At 48.2% G+C, this 13589-nt stretch overlaps 1 protein-coding gene across 1 annotated transcript in view; it reads left to right on the top strand.

The window, feature by feature from the left end:
- MRPL54 (mitochondrial ribosomal protein L54) overlaps window positions 1–13589 on the top strand; it is a 66080-nt gene that overhangs the window by 18564 nt on the left and 33927 nt on the right. The window lies entirely within an intron of this gene.

Genomic DNA, 13589 nt, shown 5'->3' with positions numbered 1-13589 from the left:
ATAGAGGTAGTGATTACAGAACTGAAAAAAGCTGGATGAGTAATCAGCATAGAAAGATTTCAAATACAACCATCTCGGATAATTCTGTGCCTAGGATTTGTGATAAACGAAAAATTGTCTTAGGGGAACAAAATTGTTCAAGTTGATGAACTTAGCGTTATACCGGGCATACACGGCTCGTTTATTGTGCCGGATCGATGCCAGCGCATCCCCGCTCGTGCGCGCAGATCGATTGCAGCTCGTCCCCTTCCTTATAAGCGCCCGATTCCCTGCCATTGTCTGCCGGCGGGAATCGAGTGGGCGCGGGTCGAGCGGCATGATCGGGCCAGCTGAATATTATCAGCTGGCCGGATACGCTGCTTGGTACACGGTACAGAAACGTATCGTGTATCTCCCAACATTAGAGAGTCTAGTGTTAGCAGAGGACAATCTGAAGTCGTTCGCAGTTGTATGTCCTAAAGGGCTCAATGAACAATCTTGCAGACTTCCTCAGTCGGACTCAAACGTCGATTGTGGAGTGGACTTGGAATATAGCAGGTGGATAACCCAGATGGGGGAGAATACCAGAGGTAGAGTTGTTCTCAGGAAGATAATGAATTCAGAGACGGCTGTAATTTTAGCTGCACCCAGTTGGGACAAGATTGTGGTTTCAGCTATGGTTGAATATGAAGTTTGCAGGACCGATATTGTTATCAATAATGGACAATCTAATCACAGTTCAAGAGGTGAACATCCCTCAAGTAATAATTTTGAATCTAGCGGACTTGCTAGTGAAAAGTCTATTCTCAGGGGAAAAGGACTATCAAACAGAGTGATTGAATCTTTGCTGAATAGTTAGAAAGTGAACTTATATAAAATTCATGACCTGTGCTTACAGGAGTCTGTTTTTAAAGGTAGCCATACACTGTTTAGATTAACAGCAGACAGATTATCAGATAGATTTCTGATCTATCTGATGTGTTTAGGTGCATTGGGGTCAATGCAGATTGATAAGCAATCTCTTCAGATCGATATCGATCGGCCGAAAATCGACTGGGTGTGGGCTTCTTAAGTCGGCTGAAATAAGGACAATTTTGGGGTTTTGGCAAAACTGTGTTAATGGTCGGACCCTGAACACTATTAGGGTGCAGATCTCTACATTATCAGGTTTTTTTTTACATAAGCAGTTGGACTAATGATCCTTTAAGTATTAGATTTTGAAGTCTGTGGAGCGGAAAAGGCCGGTTCTGGTGAAACCGTTTCCGAAATAGGATTTATTGACTGTACTAAAAGCTTTGACATTTTCTTCTTTTGTGCCAGCGGAAGAATTAGGCTTAGGACTTATAACGCTAAAAGCGGTTTTATTTAGTAGCCATAGCTTCTACAAGATGCATAAGTAAATTGGAGGCACTGTCATGTAAAGAACTGTCCTGCACAATATATGATAGAGTTGTTCTCTGAACTAGTGAAGAATTCCTGCCAAGGTCAGAGATAGGTTTCACAGATGTCAAAAAATTATATCTCCTTCCTTTTGACACTAATCCATTGAAGGAAAAGGAAATAAATGGAGTATGTTAGATGTAAGGAAAAATCTAATAGAATAGCTAAAGAAAGTAAAGATACCAGAAAAGCAGAACATTTATTTGTTAATTTTTCTGGCAAGTTAATAGGCCAGAAGGCATCAAAAAAGACTATAGATAGATCAATCTGTGTATTGTGGAAGCGTATAAAAACATGAATTTAGAAATTCCCGGTGAAGTAAAGGCTCATTATACCAGGGCAACGGCTACGACCTTAGCTTACAGAGCTGGAGTGTCTCCAATGGAGATATGTAAAGCGGCGACATGAAAAAATATCAACACATTCATGTGCCACTACAAGTTGAATCGGATGACTGCAAGGGAGTTTGGAAGAGAAGTCCTGCAAGCGGTCAGCCCGCCCTAAGGTTGGTGAGATTTATTTCTCGCTCATCATCTCGTAGTTACCTGTCCTGGAGGGTTACTGGAAAAACCCTAAGCTAGCTAACGGGTAGATTTATTTTAGGTAACCCTCCAGGACAGGTTGCGAACCCACCCATTTTAAAATTAAGTATATGTATATCATGTATATGTAATACTGTATACGTTATGTGTATATATGATAAATTGCAATGTATAATTAGGGTAGTCTGGTGTGTAGACCATGTTCAGGGTTTCTTGAATACATACTGCCGGACACCTGCGGTGGATCTAAACTTATAGAGAGACCAAGTGGATGTTTCCTGTTTCCTGGGAGGGGCCAAATCTCGTAGTTACCTGTCCTGGAGGGTTACCTAAAATAAATCTACCCGTTAGCTAGCTTAGGGTTTCTTTACTAGCTCCTACATATCTTCAAACAGGTACCCAAGAGATTAAACAGACACACAGCCTAAGGTATTAAGGGGATACCTGTTTTGTTCGATCTCGCTCTGCTGCTGCCTAAGGGGTTGAAAAGCTTGTCCTGCCGGCAAAGGCTGCGGGTCCTATCAGATTCCAACATTCAGACTTGCAGAAGACGGGCTGTTTCTATTGACTCCCTGCTCCTGTCAGTCGCAGCTGCTTCGCACTCTCTTTTTTTTTTTTTCACCACTTCAAAGCAGACGGTATTTCTTTGTAGCTTTACCGCTTGTTGTCGGCTTTGTGAATTGACATTTTCTGACATGTTAAGGTAATTACCACACAAGTCGGTAATTTACCTCACTGCTTGGTAATTTCAACTTTTCTAGCTGTAACAGCTTTTATGAATTGACATATTCCTAAATTCTCGGTAAAGTCAGCTGTTTTCTGCATTACCGAATGCGGTAATGCTTTATGAATCGACCCCAAAATATATTTAAAGGACAACTATTAATAATCAAGTGTTTAATCATCAAAATTACAATGTACAAATGTCCAAGTAGTCGTGTAAGCATTTTCCTACTTTTCATGTTAAATATCAGAGTCAAAAGCTGTAATTCATTGTGTGTAGGTTTTAGCTACAATGGAAGGATTTATTAGCAAAGGGGAGTCTGTGCTTTGTGAGTGAGTGACAATACAACCAGTGCTGATCTCTACATCTCAGAAGACTACAGCAAAGAAAATCTTTTGTATGAACATTTTGCCTTGGGATCAGTTTTCACACACACAAAAAAAATGTGAATTAACCTCCCTGGTGGTGTATTTCTGTCTGGAATTATGAGTCAAAAGTGGTCCCTTTTTTTTTTTTTTTTCAAAAATTTTAGGCCTCCCAGTGTGCTCCACAGGCTCTTTTAGCTGGGTGCTCCACTCGGCTAGTTTTGATGAGCACCTGGCTCTCATCGGCTCACCTCTACCTATTCTGTAAGCAGAGTTGCGCACAGAAGTACCAGCCCAGCATTTTCTCTTATTGCCCCACCCGGCTACTTTTTCATGCCACCCGGCTACTATTTCATACCACCCAGCTGGGAAAAAATTCTGGGGGGGGGGGGACACTGCCTCCAATTCTTAAATAATAACCAAAATATATCAGAATAAAGGCCTGGTAGACATTCTGCATATAAATAAAAGACTGTAACACAAAATAGTTGAAATAATTAAATTTATCAATGAACTGAAAAAATAGCAAAACTATACAAATTAGGCAGCAGATTATAATACAGTATGTACATGCAGTACAGTATATACCTAATACACCTCCCGTGTGTGGTATATCTTAAAGAGGTACTGTAAGGTCAATAACATCTCACTGCCAGTGTGCAGGACACAACCACGTTAGAAGGACCTCATTCTTTTATGAGGTCCTTCTCACGGGCACCTGCCCTGACCAGGTGGACCACGGGAGAGGCGGGATTCCGCCCAATAGCGCCCCTTCAGCGGACATGCACCAATTAGGGGTATCAACCAGGATCCATAGGAGGATCAAGCATGCTGGTATACAGGTATTATGACACATATGGATGCCTAACTGCCGGTATATTGCATTTGGGGTTTGATGTATTACCATGGTGGTAAATTAGCAATACAGGTTTTGTTTACATATGCAAATGTGAACTGATTTGAATCCCGGTGAGGTGTGGCTTGTATTTTTGTAACTGCTTATAAGGCGAATGGTTTATTTGTTCACTGTCACCATTCTGTTCGTGTTGCCTTGACAAAGGGGACCCCACGGGGCCCCGAAACGAATCGTTGGTCGTTTGAATGGAATATTGTCACATTGTCTGAATAAAAACTTGGAAGTTTATCCTGCGAGTGTGCGGACCCTTTGGATTTGACTGCTTTAAAGGATTAGGTCTTGTTTCCAATGCAGCCCAGAGCCGTGCAGCTCTGCGTTACATGTCACTCCCGGGGGAGGAGCTTGTGATCCAATTCATTATACTGAATGGGATCCTGTGTGCAATCGCCCCAAAATGCAAGCAGCCATGTACTGTGATTCAGAAGTGAATCGCAGCGCATGTATGGAAACTTCAGAGAGTGCAGTCTATGCACTGTCCGATGTCCCTGCGATCCCGTTTCCAAAAGCGCGGCTGAAAGTGCGCTATAAGAACGAGCCCTTACTTAAAGAGAGTCTGAAGCGAGAATAAATCTCGCTTCAGACCTCATAAATAGCAGGGGCATGTGTGCCCCTGCTAAAACGCCGCTATAGCGCGGCTTAACGGGGGTCCCTTCACCCCCAAATCCCCCTCGATACACCGGGGGAGCGCTTCCTGGTTGGGGCAGGGCTAACCGCCGCAGCCCTGCCCCACGCGCGTCTGTCAGCGCGTATCTCCGCCTCTCCCCCGCCCCTCTCAGTCTTCCTTCACTGAGAGGGGCGGGGGAGAGGCGGCGATGCGCCGCTGACAGACGCGACTGGAGGCAGGGCTGCAGCCGTTAGCCCTGCCTCCAGGAAGAGACAGCCAGCGACTTTTTCACGACACACTTTTGCGGGGGGTGGGTTGGGGGTGAAGGGACCCCCGTTTAGCCGCGGGATAGCGGCGTTTTAGCAGGGGCACACGTGCCCCTGCTATTTATGAGCTCTGAAGCGAGATTTATTCTCGCTTCAGAGTCTCTTTAAGTCTGAAAAAAGCAGTTTAACTTACCTAGGGCATCTTGCAGCACCCCTGCAATCAACCTGTGCCCGCACCATCCTTCTGCGACCCTCCACCCGGTTGTGGCCAGTTGCAGGCTACTGTGCATGTGCACCCTGATTGTGCTCCCTATGCCGGAAGCATTCTGCGCATGTGCAGTAGTGCTTTTCCCATACTTTGCATGTGCAGAATGCTGCCGTGCACGAGAACGTGATGAGGATTTTGAGGAGGCGCATAGGCGGCCAGCTTTAAGTGGTCACCACTGCTGACTGGAGGGTTGTGGAAGTACAGGATGACATGACAGGGGGCTGCAAGAAACCCTAGGTTAGTTAAACTGTTTTTTTTTTAGACTTAAAGGATAACTGAGACAGGAATAATGGCAGTATTTATACTTGTCTGGAGCATCTTCCAGCCGCATGAAGTTCGTAGGCTCCCTCGCCTTCCTCTCTGGCGTCTCCATTCATATGTAATCACTCCCGGTATTCTGGCCAGTCGTGGGCTTCTGTGCATGCATGGCCAGGCCACGCTCCTGTGCCTGAGAGTATTCTCTGCCTGCACAGTACAGACCTGATGACATCGGCTGGACCACGTGACCTGCGACATGGACCGCAGAAGACGCCGACCCGGAACCTGACCTGACGAGCGAAGAAAACCTGGAGCCACCGGAGCTGGAGCGAGGGCACAGGATGGCTGCCACAGGCTGGAGGAAGCCCCAGGTAAGTGGATTTTGATTTTAATTTTTCCTTGGACCATTCCTTTAAGATTTCCTTTAAAATAAATGGATTGGGAATAATAAGGATCCTCAGTCACAATTCCCTAAACAACATACATATTGTGAAATAATGGACGCAATACCCAGTGTACTGTATTATTTTCTAGAATCCTAGCAAATTTCTGCTCCAAAAGCCTTCCATGGAGGCGGGTTGAATACTGCTAACTTGGTGACAGCGCTGGAATGCGGGAACCGTAAGATGAACGGGGAGACTCTATAGGATCCAGAGCCTTTCCTCTCCATAGGTAAGTATCTGTTTTTTTTTCCCACTTCAGTATTACTTACACATATGCAATTTTCCTGTCAGATTGGCTGATCGATTGATAATTTCCAGCATGTTCCATCTGCTTCAGATAAAGAAAAGAATCTATTTTTTGCCGCATTGATCTCAAAATCAATCCCTTTCTTGGTCAGAAAGCAGATTGGACATGTTGGAAATTGATCAGTCAATCTGATGGAAAAATTGCATGGTGTGTATAATGCTGGGAATACACGGCTCAATTCTGAGCCATTTACATGGCTCTATAGATAATTTCCTATACGTCCGTTCTCCTGCCCGATCGTTTCTGCGCTCGATTCCACATGGAAGACAATGGAAAAAGATAAGAAAAATGAGTGGAAGATAAAAGAATAGCCAGCGGAATCGAGCGGCAAAAACGATCGGGCGCAGAATCGAGCGCCAGAATTGAGCTGTGTATTCCCAGCATAAAAGCCTTTACACACTGGTCATCTACATATCAATTTTTCCTGGCAGCTCCATCACTTTGAGCAAATAAACTGGGAATCTATTGCTACAATAATGACATGCACAATTTCCTTTTTGACTTTAAGCCTAGTACACACAATGCAATACCGCCAGGGAGATTTCTTGTTTCTCTTCCCCGCCGGCTGCACTTTTCCCTCATCAGAGGGATTCCCCAGGATGGCTGGATGCCTGTCAGCACGCTGTGGGTAGCGATCTGTGCTACCCACAGCATACAGAACTAGCATCCAGCCACCCTGAGAATCCCTGTGCAGCCGGCGGGGCAGAGAATGTGTGGGGCTGTGCAGGGATTCCCCTTCTTTGCCGGCGGGTGGCTGGTGCGGGGATCCTCTCTGTGCGGGGGGCCGGGGGGGGATCCCCGTACTGTGCATGCGGGTGACCCTTTTGTGTGTGCGGGGGGGGGGGGGGCGAGTATCCCCTTCTATGGGGCTGGTCTTGGCCGGTCGGGGACACCCCCTTCTGTGGTGGGGGGAAGGTGGGTGTCCCCATCTATGTGGGCTGTGGGTGGCCTCTCCCTCCTCTTCCCCCCTCCCTCTCTGTCGTCCCCCCCTCCCGAGTCTCCCCCCTGTCAGAAGCCCTGCTTTACTCATCTGAGGGCTTTCTCCTGCGCCGGCCGCGATGGACACCCTCCTCCTCCATCGCCAAAGTCCCGGTCTGTGTAATTACAGTACGCAGCTTGGTGACGTCACCAAGCTGCGTACTGTAATTACAGAGAACACGAGACTTCGCGATGGAGGAGGAAGTGTGCCGCTTCCGCCGCAGGAGAAAGCCCTCAGGTGAGTAGATCAGGGCTTCTTACAGGGGGGAGACTGGGGGGGGGGGACACGGGGGACAGAGAGGGAGGGATGGGGGAAGAGGAGGGAGAGGCCACCCACAGCCCACATAGATGGGGACACCCACCTTCCCCCCCCACCACAGAAGGGGGTGTCCCCGACCGGCCAAGACCAGCCCCATAGAGGGGGATACCCGCCCCCCCGCACACACAAAAGGGTCACCCGCATGCACAGTACGGGGATCCCCCCCGGCCCCCCGCACAGAGAGGATCCCCGCACCAGCCACCCGCCAGCAAAGAAGAGGAATCCCTGCACAGCCCGCATAGATGGGGACACCCACCTCCCCCCCCCCACCACAGAAGGGGGTGTCCCCGACCGACCACGACTAGCCCCCATAGAAGGATGATACCTGCCCCCCCCCCCCAATGCACACACAGAAGGGCCACCCACACGCACAGTATGGGGATTCCCCCCCCCCCACAGAGGGGATCCCCGCCGGCCACTACCAGCCAGCACAGAAGGGGAGCCCCCCCACAGAAGGGACACCCGGCCACAGGGGGCAATGGGGTTGGGGGGGCAGAGGCACCCGCAAACCTAGCTCCCTATACATATGACTCCCTAGACCTGGCTGCACATCTGTCTCCTATACACCTGGCTGCACATCTGTCTCCTATACACCAGCAAACATCTTGCTCCCTATATACCTGGCAAAACATCTGGCTAACTATTCCTGGCTAATACATCTGGCTAACTATACCTGGCTGCACATCTGGCTAACTACACCTGGCTGCACATCTGGCTAACTACACCTGGCTGCACATCTGGCTAACTATACCTGGCTGCACATCTGGCTATACATCTGGGTCTTATACTCACCATTGGCATGCTGATCCCTCGCCGCGTACCTCTGATAGCTTCTCCAGTGCCTTCTTCCATGTCCCTTGGCGGATTTTGCTTCTCCCTTGGCGATCACATGTCCCCCGTCGATCGGCGTTGATGGCACCAATGTCACACAGCATCATCAAAATCTCGCAGCAAACACTTTTTTTTTTTTTATTGAATTCAATACAATAACCTGTATTGAATTCAATATAAAAAAAAGATTGCAAAAAAAAAATTGGTTGAAAATTATTGGAAATTAATTGAACCACTTTTTGCACGGAAATCCTGGGGAAATAGAACGCCAGGGTGGCTACATACAGTAGACGAGTCGAAACAATTATTTCCGACAGGTCTGATCAGATTGCCAATTGTTTTTCTAATTTTTTTTGCAATTCTACACAAAAATGATCAGAAAATGATTGCAAATCAGATTGTACCGGTCAGAAATAATCAATTTTAGTATCAATAGGATGGGAAATTGCATCATGTGTACCAGGCATTATGCTAGGTACACACAATGCAATTTTCTGACAGATCTACTGTCAGATCAATTATTTCCAACATGTCCGATCTGAATGTCGATCGATTTTCGTTCACTTCCATGGAAATCGATCTGAAAATCAATCAAAATTCAGATTGGACATGTTGGGAAAAAAAAAATCGATCTGGCAGGTACATCTGCCAGAAAATTGTATGGTGTGTACTTAGCATAAAACTGCTTTACAACAACCATTCAATTTTGTTTGTATATACAGACAAAATGCTCTTCTCTTTCAGCTAGCTCTCTAACTGCACTTCTCTCCACACATGCATTGGGCACCTTCAGATGACATCAGTCAGCTAAAAAAAAAGGTGGCTACAGCCTTCACTGTATAACAGTTACAACTGCTGGAATAAAGGAAAAAAAAACTGTTACTCTGCCAGGAGTAAAAATGGTTCGTCCCTGGCATTTTTACTGGACATCGCTGAGAGGATGCTTACAGTTCCTCTTTAAAATGGAACGGCACACAGGGCGACATTACAATCAGGTCAGTACATTCGGGATTCCTTATGGACTTTTTTTCTCTGTGGCATCAGTCTTGCTGCAGCAAACCACACACATTCTGGTTGGTGCATTTTTTTTTTGTTGTTGTTTTCTCTTTGGAGTTGGCACTCGGGATTGACTATGTAGGATGCACGGCGCCCAACTCTGGCATCTGCTGATGAGGTCTGATACTTCATGCGGATGCATTCACAAACTTTCCATTTTAAGTCTGCATGACTTACTGGCCTGTCACTGTGCTGTTTGTACAGGATGTGCGCAATCCACAGACTGTTCAGCCCCATCTACACCATGGGACATTGAAGCGATCCGGCGGCTCGATTAGCCGCGGATCGCCGCGTCCCCGCTCGCCGCGCGCGTGTGCCGCATTTGATTCCCCGCCGGCGCCGCTTATCTCCCGCACGATTCCCTGCCATTGTCCCCTCGCGGGGATCGAGCAGGGAATCGGCGGTGCGAAGATCCGTCCTGCCGGATCTTATCAATCGAGCCGCATAAGCGGCTCGATTGATAAGGAGCATCGCGGCCGCATCTACGCGTGTAGATGCGGCCACGCCACCCATCGTAGTGTTGTAGTCCAGTATGATTTGAGGCTTGTCGATGACTTTACCTCCTCTTGTTCTGGTGGTGATGGTTGAGGTGTCATGGACTGTGCTGAGGACACACACATTCTTCTTGTCACGCCAGCGAAGAGCCAACATTTTTCCCTTCTGCCAAGCCACAATGTCTCCAGTTTTGAGTTTTTGTTTGGAGAAAGTTGTTGGCATCTCTTGCCTGTTAGGCCTAACTGCCATAGGCATACATTTTGTTTTTGGTCAGGTATTCAAACAATTCAGGGGAACTATAAAAGTTATCCTTGATCATGCAGTATCCCTTGTTCTGCAAAGACAGCACAGATGATGTCTCCACTCCGTAGTCTCTGAAACTTGGGTTAAATTTAGTCCCTTTTCCGGTATACAGAATGGTGTTCCATATATATCCTGTTGCTGACTCACATAGCATATACGATTTCACACCAAAGCAGGCCCTCTTGGATGCAATATACCGAATCCAGGTCAGTCTCCCCTTGTTGGCCATCAGGCTTTCATCAAAACTTAATGTCCCTCTGAGGTACATAAGTGTTTCAGAAGTTTTCCACTAACAGCTGATAAACTTCTCAATTTTTTTTCAGCTCTTTAGTGATCGGCTCCCACGTCCTGCCCCTTGAAAAGCACCCTTGTGGAGCAGCCAGTTGTTGTGTGGTGTAAGGGTTTGTCTCCATCACTATTTTCTCAATGACAGCCTCATTGAAAAAGAGATGCAAGTAGGCCAACGGTTTGCAGTGTTCTCCTCAGAAATTTTTCTAGCCAGGTGGCATGAAAAAGTAGCCGGGTGGGGCGAGATGAGAGAGTGCAGGGCCGGTGCTTCTGTGAGCAACTCTGCTTACAGCATAGGAGGAGGTGAGCCAATGACAGCCAGGTGCTCACCAAAACAAGCTGGGTGAAGCACCCGGCTAAAAGAGCCTGCGGAGAACACTGGGTTGTGCTCAAACTCCATCTTCAGGCCAGGCTCCCCAGTAAAAGGGAAATGTAGGCACGGTGGCGGAGCCTGAGTAGTGTCAATTGGGCACCAAACCTGTACATCATTAAAGTGAACCTAAAGTCAGGCGAAAAAAATGAGATTAACTCACCTGGGGCTTCCCTCAGCCCCCTGCAGACGATCGGTGCCCTCGCAGCTCCGCTCCGATGTCCCAGGACCCGCCGGCGAGCACTTCCGGTTTGGCCGTCACCGGCCGACAGGCATGGGAACGCGAGTGATTGTTCACGTTCCCAGCCTGTATATCGCCCCCTATGCTGCTATTGCGGCCAGAGAGGCCGCAATAGCAGCATAGGGGGCGATATACAGGCTGGGAACGCGAACAATCACTCGCGTTCCCATGCCTGTCGGCCGGTGACGGCCAAACCGGAAGTGCTCGCCGGCGGGTCCTGGGACATCGGAGCGGAGCTGCGAGGGCACCGATCGTCTGCAGGGGGCTGAGGGAAGCCCCAGGTGAGTTAATCTCATTTTTTTCGCCTGACTTTAGGTTCACTTTAACCTCGGTGTCTGTGATGATGGAGTCACAGTCGCTCTCGCTACCCGAGTCAGATGACCTCTCCAGGATCGTCGCTGTCACTCAAGTCTGTCAGCGACTGCAGATCAGAATCTGTCCTCGAACTCCATCAGTGCTTCCAGTGTGAGACGCTTTGAGGCTAACGCCATAGTAGGTGACGGACAGGTGACAGGCAGAGAGTAATCAAATCCAGGCAGAGGCGGCAGGCAAATAGAGTACTCTAATTCCAGACAGAGGTCGGTACAGGCGGCAGGCTAAGAGTAGTCGAAATCTAGGCAAAAATCTGTGCACAGGTAATCCAAAAAAAGGCAGATCACACAGATCACAGCACTTGTTCAGAAGCAGCAGGGAACCAAATGACTACAATGCATTGGATACAAATGTATGAAACATTTGTATCCAATACATGCAGATATTGGGCATCACCTTTAATTATTTAAACTTCCTGCACCATCTCCCTCCTACGTCGCGCCGACCTGACCTCAGACCGCCGCCACGCCGCTGATCTTAGTGGCCTCCGGAACTCGGGGTAGAATAGCGTGGATATGAAGATCCCGGCGGCCGAAGAGAGATGCTGACAGCCGGGGAGAGGCTGAAGTCCCGCTGCACAGCACAGATCGTGCGCGGGACTCCAAAAGTGCAGCCAAACCAAGTATTTCACTGCTCCGAGCTGAGTAGTGTTGGGCGAACAGTGTTCGCCACTGTTCGGGTTCTGCAGAACATCACCCTGTTCGGGTGATGTTCGAGTTCGGCCGAACACCTGGTGGTGTTCGGCCAAACTGTTCGGGGTTCGCCCGAACTGCTGAATGGCCAGCCGAACAGGGCCCCTGTTCGGCCGAATACTGCCCCCCTATGGGGTCGCAGGCATAAGGGGGGAGCATGCCCCGATCGCGGGGGGGTTTGGAAATTCCCCCCACCCCCTCCGCTAGCGCTCCCCCCTCTGCCCGCTTCCCCATACAAAAGTTTAAGGAAGTAAAACAGTACCGGTGGTAGTGGGTGGCTGGCAGTGGGCGGCACTGTGAAGTGAGTGACTGAGGAGGAGGAGTCCGGAGAGTGACGCGTTGAGGGAGGCCGGGCAGCGGGCGGTTCAGCAGTAGTACCGTACTACTGCTGAACCGCCCGCTGCCCGGCCTCCCTCAACGCGTCACTCTCCGGACTCCTCCTCCTCAGTCACTCCACAGTGCCGCCCACTGCCAGCCACCCACTACCACCGGTACTGTTTTACTTCCTTAAACTTTTGTATGGGGAAGCGGGCAGAGGGGGGAGCGCTAGCGGAGGGGGTGGGGGGAATTTACGACCCCCCCCCCCCCCGCGATCGGGGCATGCTCCCCCCTTATGCCTGCGACCCCATAGGGCCCCCAAAAGCGGGATGTTCGGGGTTCGGCCCGAACATGCCGAACATCGAACATCAAAGTTGGCCATACACCTCTCGACTTGGCGCTGATTCAGAGAGACAAAATTACACATGCCATAACCAAGAATTGAACTTCATCCCAATCAGTAGCTTATACCCCTTTTACATGAGAAATATATTCCTTTTCACAAACGGATCATTAGGGGGCTCTGTATGGCTGATATTGTGGTGAAACCGCTCCCAAAGGAAACTGTGAGGACCATGGTCCATGGTTTCCTGTCTGAGAACCTCATTGCATTGTGGGAAATGGCTGTTTACAGCTTTTTTCAACTGCCAAAAATGCAAGCAGCAGCTACTTCCAGTGACATCACCTGCCAGCAGTAAAAATGTCACCATGTGATAAATGTCAGAATGTAAATCAGGGAGAGGAAAGATTTTACAATGGGCAGACACTGACTAAATCATTTATACATAATTATTGTAAAAAAAAAATTTCTGTTACATTATTTTCACTGGAGTTCCTCTGTAAGCTAGTGAGAACTGACATGTGCAAAAGATATAAAGTACACGGTTGTAGAGAGCGGTATCCCCCCCCCCCCCCCCCCCCCTCATGATTCACTGGTCTGATGATGCCCTGCTTCAACACCCATCCTGAAAGGAATTTGCTAACATTTAAGCTGGAGGATTAGCCATACTATGCCAGGGGGGAAAAATAAAACATAAGTAGATAAATACTTTATCTACTTACATAACACATGTATTGTACTGTCCACGTTTTTGATTTCAGTGAATTTTATATAGTAAATAAAGAAAATTCTGTTCCTTGTGGGAATTATGTTTTTTTGCCAACAGTTTGAGGCTAAATACTGATGTAATTTCTTCCCTTAACTTTTTTCTTTT

The sequence above is a fragment of the Hyperolius riggenbachi genome, chromosome 1 (assembly GCF_040937935.1).
Source record: "Hyperolius riggenbachi isolate aHypRig1 chromosome 1, aHypRig1.pri, whole genome shotgun sequence".
Taxonomy (NCBI): Eukaryota; Metazoa; Chordata; class Amphibia; order Anura; family Hyperoliidae; genus Hyperolius; species Hyperolius riggenbachi.
This window is presented reverse-complemented; position numbering and strand designations above follow the sequence as displayed.